General features: G+C 33.1%; 1 long non-coding RNA gene across 2 annotated transcripts in view; it reads left to right on the top strand.

The window, feature by feature from the left end:
- Nucleotides 1–12,650, top strand: part of LOC108693783 — a 104,127-nt gene extending 91,477 nt beyond the window's left edge. For both annotated transcript variants that reach the window (XR_001932036.1, XR_001932037.1), the window contains exon 3: nucleotides 12,489–12,650. This is a non-coding gene — a long non-coding RNA (uncharacterized LOC108693783). The remainder of the gene's footprint in view (nucleotides 1–12,488) is intronic.
- Nucleotides 12,651–14,494: the final 1,844 nt, after the last annotated feature.

Below are 14,494 nucleotides of genomic sequence, written 5' to 3'. Positions count from 1 at the left end.
CGTTACGATTTTGTGTACATCCTAGCGACTGTATTTCTTGCCGGAAACAAAATATCAAAAAATATTTTTAATTTTTACAGAATATCATCCTTAATAAACCTAAAAATTAAAAATATATATATTATAATAATATATATATTATAATCTAATACGTCTTTAATTAACCTCGAATCTGTTATTCTCCGATACTTGAATTTCTTTCTCGACATTTGAATTTCTCGCGTTTTAGGCAAAAGTTAGAGCTAATATGGGCTGCGTTCCACTTACAAAGGTTGTAAGAACATAAAACACATATATTAATTTGCGTTTTAAACAAGCTACAAATATTATTTGATATTAGTTATAAAAAAAATTTTTAAATACAATAATAACGAAAATAAAATTTTTTTTATATAAATATTTTAAGTACTAAAAATGACTTATGTAAAGTTTCATTAAGATTCATCAATTAGTTTATAACAAATAAATATTTTATGATTATTTCCTGAACAATTAATGTCTGTATCTCAATGTAACTTTACATAAATATTGTTGAATTTATAAAGTTCTTATATAAAAAACATTGAGATTTTTATTATTATCTTTTACATTTTCATATATTTCTATTAGGGTACAAATTAAAAAAATATTACTTTTTATTGAAATAACTTTTGATCCAGATAGTAAACTGCCTCTATTTTGTTTGTATTACTTTTAAATGCAATTTAAAATAATCTATAATTTTTTCTGTAAGTAATTTTTAACATATTGCATTTGCCTTACAATCTCTTTAATGCTCATAACGCTCGTGGAATCATTTCCTTGTCATTTATCAAATGATAAATAAGGACAAATGATGCTCATGAGCATTTCGAGCATTAAGTGGAACAGCAAGATGTGGGACGTTCATTACGCTTGTTTTAAGAGTAAAGGGGCGGGGACTAACAGTCCATATTTTTATAGCCAAAGATGAATCTTGGCCGCATGTATCAATAAGAAGCGAACTAGGAGCATTCTAAGTAACATATAACTTTAAATAAATTGTAGTAATAATATATCTCTCTCATTAATAGTATAAATTATATCAAAACGCAACAGTTTATGAAATATTTGTTTACGATTTTTCATGCGCGTTATATACCTCGTTTTAGACTCGTTACAAAAAGTTGGTGTGATCGAACTCTAAGATGCGAGATAACAGCAAACATGACTTTTTGCTCCAATGTTGAATAATTTAGTAAAAAAAAAATCGAGCAATGATAAAATCAATAAAAAAACAAATTAAAAGTAAAGATTCATTTTTTCGACTGCTGTAAATTCATTTTTGTGTAATTTTTACTTCACGCCAGAGATCTTTGTAAGAATTGTAAAAAACTTTTAGATTTGATGGATATTCATTTGTCCGTATAGTTCCATAAAAAAATCAGTCACATTGAAATATCAGTTACCGATTTCGAAAGTAGATATTCAATCTTTAAAATTTCGATTAAAATCTCGTTTTGATTACCATTTTCAATGATTCTATCTTGAAGTTAAAAGATCATTTAGAATTAGTGTTAAAAAGACCAAATTCAAAGTTTACGTATCTCTGAGTAATACAGCAAGGTTCTAATCCATTTTAATCCACACTGCGTTAGTACGTACACATATACGATGTGTGTATGTGAGGGAATCAAGAAGAGGAAAATGCATCACAGACGCTGGGAGGAGGAAGCGCGTCACCGGGATATCTATAGTAGAGGGTTCGTTCTCTCTCTTTCATATGTTGAGTTCTCTCTTCAATCTATTGTTCTTTCTCTCCTACCCATTGTGGGATACAGTTCTCTCTCTTTCCCCGTTGCAGTCTTTATTATTTGCACTTTCTCTCCCTCCCGTTGCGCTTTTTCCTTGTCTTTTCTTCTTGTATGTGATTTAATTAAAATAGATATAGTTTTTACGATTTTTAATGATACGACTTAGAAACTAATTATGATAATATTATTATGAATTTTTAATAATATAACCTATAACATTATAATACTAATTATGATAATAATTTTTAGGAATACAAAAAATGATCAAGTGCGGTTTCTTATTGACTTATTGAATTCAATACTATTGAATCATACTACTGAATAGCTACTATTTACTAATTTTTAGCTACAGGAAAAGGAGGAAAGAAATCAAAATATATTTTAAAAACGTCATGCTTTATTTTAAATTTGATACGTTTCTTTTTGGCATCGCAACCCCCTCACTAGTTGTATATTTTAAATACATTTTGTAACGCACAATTCTTAACATGTTTTACACATCGCACAGTATTAGTAACATGTAGATTACATTATGTAAGGAATCTATATCTTCGTAATCAGCATTCAAGGTCTCAATGATCAAGTTGTCACTATCGAGTATATCAGCCAGCCATTCGCGTTTTTCATATCCTTTAACGAGAGTATTATTGTTGTCACTCTCTTCCGCATCAATTACAGCCATTGTAATTAGGCGTTTCACCATGCTTGTTATGTGGCATATATCATTGTAAATGTCGCGCAACGCAATTTATAAGAAATGTGGGCTCACTATATATATATTTTTTAACACATACACATATACACGCGCAAACTAATTGAATCTTAGCAAGATAAGTACAAGAACAACAAGACAGATAGCCTCGATGCCCCTTGGAATAAGCCACGTGAAACGATACAACCAATCCACATGACTACGATTGGTCGTGACTAGTCGGCTATAACCTTCTCGATTTGCGTTCAGAAGTAATCGAGCCGAAACGATCTTATAAGAAACCAGCAAACATTTTCACCAGCGAGCGTTTCATTGTAGCCGAATCTACAGAGCGAGTGATACGAAGCCAAGTCTTTATCTAGAATCAAGATCGAGTCTTCATCTAGAATCAAAATCGAGATCTCGCCTGAATATTTCTATACTGATATATTCAATAAATAACGTTGAAAGATATCCGGATTATCATTTATTATATAACAATGCTGTACGGGAGCATCCCATCTTCTCATTGCAATCCATGATGATAAGCACAGGCATCAGCCAGAAAGCGCAATACTTTTCTGACTTGTCAAGAAATTTCATGGTATGGGACACGTAAAAATGTAATGAGAGAGAATGATTCCTTTTCTCAACACCTTCCTTCACGACAAAATTTTTTCCAATAATCTATTTTTTCTGTAAATCCTTGCAGATCCACAAACGTTGGTATAGTATGGTGAATGACTTTTCGAGACTGTGTTTGATCGCAAAGATCTTGATTTTTATCTCTTGTATTGAAAAAAGGGGAGGATATTTTTTTCTTTCAGCAATGATAATTTACATAATCTTGCGTACTATGATGGGCATTGGGCTATATTCGATCACGCGATCGTGTATGATGAGACAATAGGCCTAGTATTCGCGAATACAAATTCTAATCGCACGATACTACTCTTAATGGACTCGTTTTGTCTCGAGCAGTTAATGATGACATGAGTAACCGTAAAGAAAGTTTTTCATGTTCAATAATATTTCCCAAGGAATAATCATGTTCAATAGTTTTCCCAAGGAATTTGTTAATAAAACGTACAGAAATGTACAAACATATCATATAAGACAACGATTTTATATTTGTCAAAATCTAGATTCAGATCATCGTATGAATAAAATTCAGAGTTTAAATAAAGTTTCACGTTGGTTAATTTACAGTGATCGAAGTAAGTTTTAGTTGCTTTCACGATATTTTTTTTCACAGTTTGCAGAGCAAAGACAATATATCTAGATTTTTTCAGCTAAATTGCAGTCTTGATAACCTACGAATGTTTTATCATGTTTTGCAACAAGGGACTCATATAAATCTTATGAACGAAAATTTATAATCATATCTCGTCCGCTTTTCAAATATAGCACGGATAGTTTATTGATTTCGTTTAATATAACGTGAGGCATTCGTCATTGTATTTTGAATAATTCAAGCGCTTTAGTCGCTGAATCTCCCACTAAACAATTGTCATCGCGCGCTTGTACCAAAATTAATTCGTGACGAGCGTTAATTACTACATGTTTGTAATCTTCGCAGCCCAAAGCCCAAAAATATGCTGACCGGCACACAAAAATTAAAGTATCCATCATCTATTATTAAACTTTTCGCATTAGACAATAGATGGATATAGTCCAGCAATATTCATAATCGTTGCATTGTCACTTGAAAACGATGCATATCTCTTTAGAATACTGATTATTCCAACATTTCTATTACGATCAATCATCTCTGCACCATTGAGTTCATATCGAATTTCGTCAAACATATTTAAATGCCATGTAATTACTTCCAATTATTGGCTGTTTTTGTTGATCTTTTTTCTTTAATGTCAATCTACCTTCGACGTAGAGAATACGATAGCGTGTATAAATCCTACTGTTATGGGTATCCTTATCTCGTTGCTATGTCTAAACGTGATGTTGACGTATATTGACGGATTGTACGTGTGAAACTCGAACTTGACGATACAATCAAAGATCGGCTCACCTCCAATATTCAAAATATCAATCATCTCAGATATTTTGTACTATAAAGCCCAATAATTGTAAAAATTTAATATTTGACACAGTAGCTTCCTTCTATTGAACGATTGAATATTTTTGATTTTTCCCTTTAGCAAAAATTATGTCTCTAGTCTGTTTAGCTTTTTTGTCTAGTCTTTTACTTGTTCGTTCAGAACAAGCATTTCACGTTAGAGATATAATTTTTATATGTATTTTAGTTACGTATGATGGAAAATAAATGATCTGTTCGATATCTTAAATCCTGATGACACGCTCGGTGAAAATTCATGTATCGTGCACTGACTTATCGTTGCTGTATGCGCCCGTGTCACGTTGTATTCAATACAAATGATATTTACGTTGATGCTATTAATATGTCTGATTCGTGTCACTTGCGGCTCTAGCACGCGATTCGATGAAAATCCCAACAGCGATCCAATATTGTGAGGTTTGGTAAAATTTTCTCCATAAGCGCATTTGATCTCACTCTTTATTGTATTGTTATTGACATAAACAGTTAATAGATACTGTTCATCCTCTTTGCGAAGCATTTTTTCTCTCGCAATATCATTAGGATGAAATTGTAGAATTGCACGTTTTAGATACTTGTTTATTACGTATTTCGTATGATCCTTCGGGAATGACAATTTCTTTGTTATCTTGGTCAAAGTAAAACTTCGTCAAAGTAAAACTTATTATTCGATGAATTTATATTAGATATCGTGTGGTATAGATTTCAAAGTCTGTCAGACCGAGTTCGTAATCGCCATAGTTCAAATCTACGGCCGGAAAATAGCAGGCCGCGAAGACTATTTTTATCGATGAGTAAATGTTAGTGACATGTTTGAATGAATACTGAATTAAAAGAGTGCAATGTCAATTCTTAAATTAATCGTCAACCGTCTGTAAAAACTGTAGACATAGTTGTCCACAATTATTTTGATCGTAACATTGATAAGACGTGCGATTATACTCAATTTGTGTTACGTCTAAATATCACACTCGGTGCTCGAAGATTGTCGAAATTATCAAAACAAAGCACGATATCCCCGCTTCACATATGCCACCCAATAAGTACCTGGTCCATCAGCATTATCTAAATTTACGATACCGATTTCGTTTCGATACACTTCTTCTGTTAATAAGATAGTACGTATAAAATATGGAATATGCATATGTTTTGCCAGTTGTTGCAGTTGTACATTGGTAATTACACCCTTCGGCATTTTTGACAACTGTTTAATGTTTTTTTTTTTAATCTTTTTTATCTTTTCCGTTGTGACTCCTCATCCACGCTACGGAGCGAGGTAAACTCCATGATTTTCCAACGCGGTGACGCGGTGACGTTTCAGTACTTCCAACTGACGTTGCGCGACTTTATTATCGTTTATAGCTTTTGCGATTTCTGCCGCTGACCAATGAGCTGACCAAAGATTCCTAACAGCGATAGAAGATAAATAAGATAACACCATGTTTTGCTACCGACAATTCATTTTTTGGTCGGCTTTTTCTTTTTCTTCGTTTTCAAGCCCATACCAATTTTCGTTTTGGCTTTCATAGCCGCCCAGAAGTTGTGGCAGCAGCTCTCTTTCCAAAAGTCGAATCTTCTGCGGTAATTTATTTCCGCGCCTCCTCAGCAAGTATTTTGTTAGTGTCGTTTGAGATCTTTGCTTCACGAATAAGCTATGTCGTGTTCGCGGATCCATCCAACGGATTAATGCTTCGATCACCTTTAGCCAATCACTTTTTTAAATGCGTACCTGGACCACAAAATTGATATCTGGGGATATGCAACTTGATCGGAAGTGCGTTTATGATTTAAAAAAATCACATTGTTGTTGTTATTGTTGATATTTGCTACAATTTCTTATAAATGGCGCTGGACATCAATATGCGATCGATGGCAGGATAAATTATAATGTTTCAAGCATCAACGATGTTGTTAAACCTCTGAATTAATCTTTATATGCTTGGATAATTTGTTCCACAATTGATATATGTATTATAATTCTTAAACTCTCGTAGCAAAATAATTTTTGATATATATTTCAACTCTTTGGCGGTTAAATTATGTACATCACAATTGTCTGACAAGAAGCATTTTGAATGCTGAGCAATTTCGCTTTGCGCATTACTATAAATACATCCTTTCTTGATGTCGTTTTTTCAATATTGTCAGTGTGTCGTGAAGGGAGAAGATATGAAGTTCGTGCGACAATCGCAGACCAAAGTGACTAATGTCGACAATAAAGTACAGACTATAAAAGAAATACGCAAGCATGGAAACATGCTGCCAATTTCTATACGCGGAACCATCTGCGGTCCATCGAACTGCGGCAAAACAAGCGTGTTGATAAGTTTACTGGAAAGTCCATATTATACGCATATGTTTTAAGAACGTGTACGTATACTCGAAAGTCGTTGCAACAGCCAAAATACCGGTCCTTGGAAAATTTATTAGCACTGTTTGAAGAAATTGATTATTTTACATTCTCCAATAATAATGATGTAGTACCAAGGCGTTTCCAAATTCATTTTTGTCTTCAATAACATGACATGCGACAAACAAAAAGTAATTTGAACGCGATCAGAAAGTATTTTTTGATGAATCACGCGGATCGATTGCTTCTATCTGTGTCAGACGTATGCAAAGATACCGAAGCATCTTATACATACGTGATGATACAAATCTGTCGATCCTATTCAAACAGGACGGTACTAATCTGAAATGTATACAATGATCATATAAACACCGACATGTCTTACGAGAATTTTTGCGAACTGTCGTTGCTGTTATAACAAAAGTATGAATTCGTAGTGATAAACAAAGACAGTGTGCTTACGAATGGACGATACAGAAAAAGATTTAATGAGTATGCGATACCTTAACGTGGTTAGTCATTGTCAATACGTCAACTTTTCTTTCGAGTGCAACATGGATAATAGCAAATAGCTCAAGGATCGCGAGAAGATTGCCAAAACCAGTGACTTGATTTGTAAAAAATATCGCGCTTTAAAAACCGGCAAAATAGAGGAAGGTATAGCATTGAAGAAACTTTAAAACTATTGTCGAACCTCTAAAACAGATTGTCGAGAACACTGCTAATGATGAATCTCAACCAATTAAGAAAGAAGTCAACGTTGTAAAAGATAAAAATATTAAGAAAAGAAAATCTAATAATAATGAAGATAATGGTGATGGCTTCTGGATGGGATAATTCAATTAACACTGTCGTTTAAAAAGCAAAAAAGAATCGAACATTACGTCGGATTCCAATTATGTCTGAACTACGCGAATTATCGGACGAACATTCGCATGTTCTCTCAGAAAATGTTTATGAAACGCCCAATGAATCCCTTGAAATGTTATTGAATTTTTGAAAATGCGGCAAGTACGTGAGGAGTTACATAATCAATTGGGGGCACTTGGATAAAAATACATAAACATGCTTCTCGGTGATGACAGGGAAAAGGCGATCGATCACGTTTATGGCATATATTGTACTTCAGCGAGAACGGAACGATGCTCGGTGACAAATATTTCGATGAAGATATGAATTTTGTGATCGTAGATCACAAAAATAAATACAAATAAAATACAAAGGTAAGAATATAATAACACCCTTGGTATCTGGTAAAATACAAGTTCGAACGCGGGAATCTAAATAATAAGTCAGATAAAAGAGTCGGAAAATGTGTAATATCACGCATCATGAATGACAATAAAATCGATTATGTTCATTGAGACGATCCTAACGAGCTAGGGGAATCTCCGATTGCTTGAGGGCTCGTGGCGGACACAACGCCCAATAACGAAATATTGTTTATTTTCGAGGAGCTTCGCATGAAGCTGGCTTTATTACAAATTGAATTGAGATACTCATTCATTTTAGTTGTCATCGAAATGCCGATGACGTTTGTGTAAGAACTTTGATATTTTACGCATTATACAGCAATAATCATAACATAACGTAATATGTCTAAGAAGAAAAGTCTCGAAAAGTGGCGATTAATGGCAGAACTGCACGCTCTAACGAGAAAAAAATTTCCACGTAAATATATCATAATTTACGAGTACGATGACTTATGGCAGGCTGATGTGTTCGAAATGCACACCATTCAACAAGGAGTATTACTATATTCTCACTGTTATCGATGTGCTGAGTATGGGATGCATGCATGGGATACCGCTCAAAACAAAGAGTGGAAATGAGATGGCTACAGCGATTACAAAAATAATTCAAGTTGATGGAAGATGTCCGAAGAATTTGCAAACCGATATGGGAAATTTTACAATTCGGATGTACAGAAACTCTTGAAGAAGCACAACGTCAACCATTATTCTACGCATTCCTTAATGATGGTATCGCACGTTAAAAAACGATATATGGAAACAATTTACGCATAATGGAAATTATAATTGACTTGTTATCACGTTCTTGTGCCAAAGTACGCATGAAAACATTATCGAATTATCGGTATGCGACTCATCGATGATGATTTCCATTATCACCAACAAGCTCTTAAATATGATTTACATTAGCGTAAAAACTGTCGCAACATCGCGATTCAAAGTGGGTGACTCGATACGTATGAGCAAATTCAAGACGATCTTTGAGAAAGATTACATATCGAATTGGACCACAGATGTTTAAAATCGTCGAAGTACAGAAAACTGATCCCATGACGTACCTTCTGGAAGATTTTCGCAGAAAACCCATTGGAGGATTTTACAAGTATGAGTTGCATCGCGTCACTAATTCCAAAGTACATCTTGTTGAAAAGGTATTGCTATAAAAAAGGAGACAAGATTTATGAAATCGCTGGGATTTGATAATTCATACAACTCTTGGATATATACAAGGATAGTATGTTTATAACAATAAAATTTATTACAAATTTATTACAAACTATATAATTTTTTTTCTTATGTAAATATTAAATATGAACGTATTATATAGATTATACATATTATACACGTTACGCATATTATACATGCATATGTATACACGTATGTATACAAACATACGTATATACATACATATTAGGTGTAATAAAAAGAAATCCATTATTTTTGTATGAAATTGAATGGAAAAATAATGGATTTCTTTTTACTACACTTAATACATACTTAAGTTCTCGTATACGTAAAAAGACGTGAAAAACGCGAATGGTTGACTGATATACTCAACTTGATCATTGAAATCTTGGATGCTGATTACGAAGATATAGATTTTTTACATAATCTAAATGTTACTAATATTATGCGATGTGTAAAACATATTAAGAATTGTGCGTTACAAAATGTATTTAAAATATACTAAAATATACAATTGATAGGGTGCAATGCCAAAAAGAAACGTATCAAATTTAAAATAAAGCAAATTTTTAAAATATATTTTGATTTCTTTCCCCTTTTCCCTGTAGTTAAGAATTAGTTAATAATAGCTGTTCAGTAGTACAATTCAATGAATATTGAATTAGTTGGTAAGAAAGTGCGCTTGATCATTTTTTGAATCATTTTTTAATCATTTTTACTACATTACTAAAAATTATTATCATAATTAGTGTTACTCGGTTATATTATTAAAAATTCATAAAAATATTATTATAATCAGTTTTTAAGTCGTATCATTAAAAATCGTAACTATCAATTTTATTAAATCACGTGAAGAAAAGACAATGTAGCGAGAACGCAATGGAACAGAGAACGCAAATAATAAGTATAAGACTGCAGCGGAAGAGAAGAAAGAGTACTGCATTTTATAATGGGTAGGAGAGAGAGGACAATAGGTTGAAGAGAAAATGACAACGGCTGAAAGAGAAAAACGAACCTTTCCCATGCTACATGGACATCTGACGCACTTCTCCCTCCCTCGGACCCAGCGTCTATGATGCATTTCCCTTTTCCTAACTCTCATACACATACGCACACACACACACACACGCACACACACACGCGCACACACACACACATCATGTATGCGCACTAACACATAATGAATAGAACCCACTTTGCTTTACTACTTTTCTGCAAAAAATGATTACGAAACGATGTTTGAAAAAGTGTTTTAAAGCTTAAAGTTATAATCTTCAAATCGTATTTCTATGTGAAAATTTTATTACAAATGGTATTAATTTGAAGTAGATCAAAATTAAAAAATAAACTTCGTCTTTGATAACGGATACAAAAATCTTCTCAGTTCTGTGTCCTGAAAAAGAAACTATTTTGCTTTCTAAAATGACATACTTTTGACATTTTATAAAATGAAAAAGATTCTTCTTGAAAAATTTAATACAATGTCAAAAACATTTTTATGTAAAACATATCCTTTATATTATTATGTCTCTTTGAGCGGGATTTTCGAAGTGATATCATTTTCTGAAAAAAACAACGTTTATCGTCAACATTAGCATTATCCAATGTGTTTCACGTGGGAGTTGCCGGTAGGAAAAATAATATTCTTTTTTTCACGGGGCACAGAACTGAGATATTTTATTGCATGCGCGTCATCAACGTTTGAGTTTAATTTTACAAGATTCACTTCAAGTTAGCAACATTTGTAACAAAATTTTGATATAGAAACATTTTTGAAGTATTCAAAAGTTATGACTTTAAATTTTAAAACATTTCAAACATCGCTTCGTAATCATTTTTCCCAGAAGTACATAACTTTGAATTTGGCCTTCTTAACGTTAATTCTAAATGATCTTTTAACTTCAAGAAATTAACTTCAACTTTTTCGAAAATATATACAATAGTCATAATATTTTTTAAACAGCATTTTAAAAGTTGAAATCTTTCAAAATCGGTAATTAGTATTTTAATCTGATTGATTTTTTATAGAGCTATACGAAAACAAATAAATATCCATCAAATCTGAAAATTTTGTACAAATTTTACAAAGGTCTATATGTGAAGTAAAATCCATACAGAAAAGATTTACAATAGAAAGAGTAATTTTTTATTCTTCAATTTGCTTTTTTATTGAACATTGTATAATTGTTTTTCACCGAGTTATTCAATATTGAAGCAAAAGTGATCATTCTTAACAATACGAATTTTTATAATCGATTCTTTCAGTTACACTATCATTTTTGTATACATCGAAAAAAAAAGTGTTATAACCTTTCTGATTGACTGTATGTGCAGCATGGAGTATAGAGAATAGGAGATCAAACTTACATAGACGAGGCCGTCAAAAAACGTGATTAAAAGTAATCATCTGAATTAGTTCAATCGCGATGTCACTTTCGTTCCGCGACACCGCAGTTTGCATGGTAGGTCATATCAATTTTACATGAAGAATGCTCCATTCATGTATTTTTAATGACAATTTATGTCTTCCTGTTACTATCAGAGCATGATGTCAAAGAATAATGTCTATATTTGTAAGTATGTGTGTTTGGTTGTGTGCGTAAGCATACATTCCTATATGAGAGGAGTTTTACGATTCGAACGCCACCTATCGAGCACTACCAATATCAATTCAGAAACTTGATTTTGACCACACTTTTCAAAGCCTAGTTCGGCCTCCTATTCTTTATACTCCATGATGTGCAGATAACAGTAACAAATAAGATTACCTAATGCGCCGAGACATGTTTCCAGATATATTAAATTAATACTAAAATTGATACAAAAATATTGCTTTTTTTCTATATGTGCACATTCCATTAAATACACATGATAGCTAAAGTGTTAATAATACTACAAAGTTATATTAAAGTTATCATGCAATTTTAATAAGACATAATAACGTATCTAAAAGGCCAGTTTACTCTGAGAAAAATTTTTTTAAATTAAAATGTAAAATAATATTTCTGTCAATAAAAAATTATAACAAACTGCGCTTATTTTTTAATTACGAACAATAAGTTTTTGAACAATTTTATTTTTGCGAAAAGAAGAAAACAAATTCAAATTTATTGTAATAATTAAAGTATTTTAACATCAAGATATTACTTATCTGTTTCAGATGACATAGAATGGGTTGGGTGGCGCTAGGGCGGTGTGCGAGTGGCGGCCGCCTCTCATCTATCCTCTCGCTATCTCTCACTTCCTTTGTGAGTTCCTTAATCTTCACATCCCTTTGTATCCTTACACTTGCCCTTACACTCGTCTCTCTCGTTCGTGCCGAAGACATGTACGTATAGCACTCAAAATAATCGCTATATACGAATTGCCTTTTAGGCAATTGCTTCTCGAACATCCTTCAATCATAATATGCTATTTTATAATCCGGACATTGACAAGAGGTTTGTTTGCGTCGCATACTCCAATATGCTTCAACGTAGCTCCTACTCACTCTAATGAGCGCGTTTGAGTAGGAGCTACGATTGGAGAAATAAGAGCATATTGGAGCATGCCACGTGAACAACTCTAAGGAAAAGGTAAGAATTGTGAAATGTTCATAGACGTAGTATTTCTAGACCAAGCATTGTCAGAAATTTGAGGAATGTGAGTAGTCCTTATTTAGTAAAGGACACATTCCCTTGGTCCAAAGAAAATCGAGGGAAAGTGGAGCGGAATGTTCTCTTCTTTGATTGGTTTTGCTATTTGTAGTGCAACTTCCGCAAATGTATGTGTGTGTGTATATATACATATGTCATACACACAATACTAATGTACAATATTAGTGCAGCGTATATTCCATCATACTCCTACTATATCTCCTACTCACTTCAACGATGCACTATAAATGATAACTTCCGGATGAGTTTGCTCCACTCTCCCTTGATTCTCTGACTTGGTTTAAGTGCGTTCTCTCTCGTTTCGTGCATATATATAAAGTGTATCACTGAGAAAGGGGATCGAAAGAGAAAAAAAGGAATTGAAATGTAACAGCTTACAGTCAGATAGGCGAAGAGAATCTCGTATATGTTCTGAGAGTCTCACGACGAGCGCAAACCGGGAACGGATATGTTTCGTCTTGGGTTAAGTGTTGTATCATTTCAAATTTTTGTTAGCCTGCCGAGCTTCTTCGTGCTTTCAATCCCTTCTTTTAGATATATTTTACATGCATGCACGAAACAAGAAAAAACACAATCCTGGACCAAGTCAGAGAGAAACAAGAAAGAATAGAATGGATTCAACCGGAATCTACCATTTTCAGTTTATCGTTGGAGTGTGTAGAGGATATGATAGGAGCGTAATGGAACATACGGTGCTGCACACACTATATAATATTGTATCGCACTAATATTACGTGTACATATATGTATATACACATATACATTTGCGGAAGTGCACAATAAATGGCGGAACCAATCAGGGAAGAAAACATTCTTCGCTCCACTCTCTCTTGATTCTCTCTAAACCAAGTGAATATGTCCTTTTCTACATGAGGATTACCCCATTCTTTAAATACTTGATCTATAGATACTGTATCTATGGAAATGCCAAATGAGATGAGCCATAACTCGATAGAGAAGGTTGTACTAATAATGTAAAAAAGGGCTTGGATGGATGAGCTTTTGAATCTGAGAAATTTGCAATTAAAGTTGAGCGTCCTATCATCTGTATGATAAGTATTAGGACTATGGCATCGCAACAAGAAAACGGCATAGCTAAGCGGATATGGTGCTCGATTATATTTTTTCTTATCCGATCAACGAAAGCTCGAATCTCCGCTGTATTAATTTTTTTTTAAAGTAACAATCATATTTTATAATGTAATTTATTTTTCTTTTTTTCTTTTAAGTAAAAATACTAATAACTACATTTTATGTTATACAGGGTATTTTAAAATTAATGATAAGTCTTTCACACAGAAGTAGAATGGAATAAACTGAGAAGAAAAGTCTATCATTTTACACTTATCCAATGGTTAACGAGTTATTAACTTATAAAATTATAAAAATAGTCAAATTCGCCCAGTCTATCGCCAAATGCAAGCGCGCGACAGGATAGGACTGCTTAGCGCGGTGCGGGTTTGCCATCACTAGACGTAATGTCTAGCGACGGCAATTGTCGCTTATAAAC

Source organism: Atta colombica, unplaced genomic scaffold (genome assembly GCF_001594045.1).
Source record: "Atta colombica isolate Treedump-2 unplaced genomic scaffold, Acol1.0 scaffold98, whole genome shotgun sequence".
Taxonomy (NCBI): Eukaryota; Metazoa; Arthropoda; class Insecta; order Hymenoptera; family Formicidae; genus Atta; species Atta colombica.
Note: the sequence above shows the minus strand (reverse complement) of the source record. Positions and strands in the feature narration are given on the sequence as shown.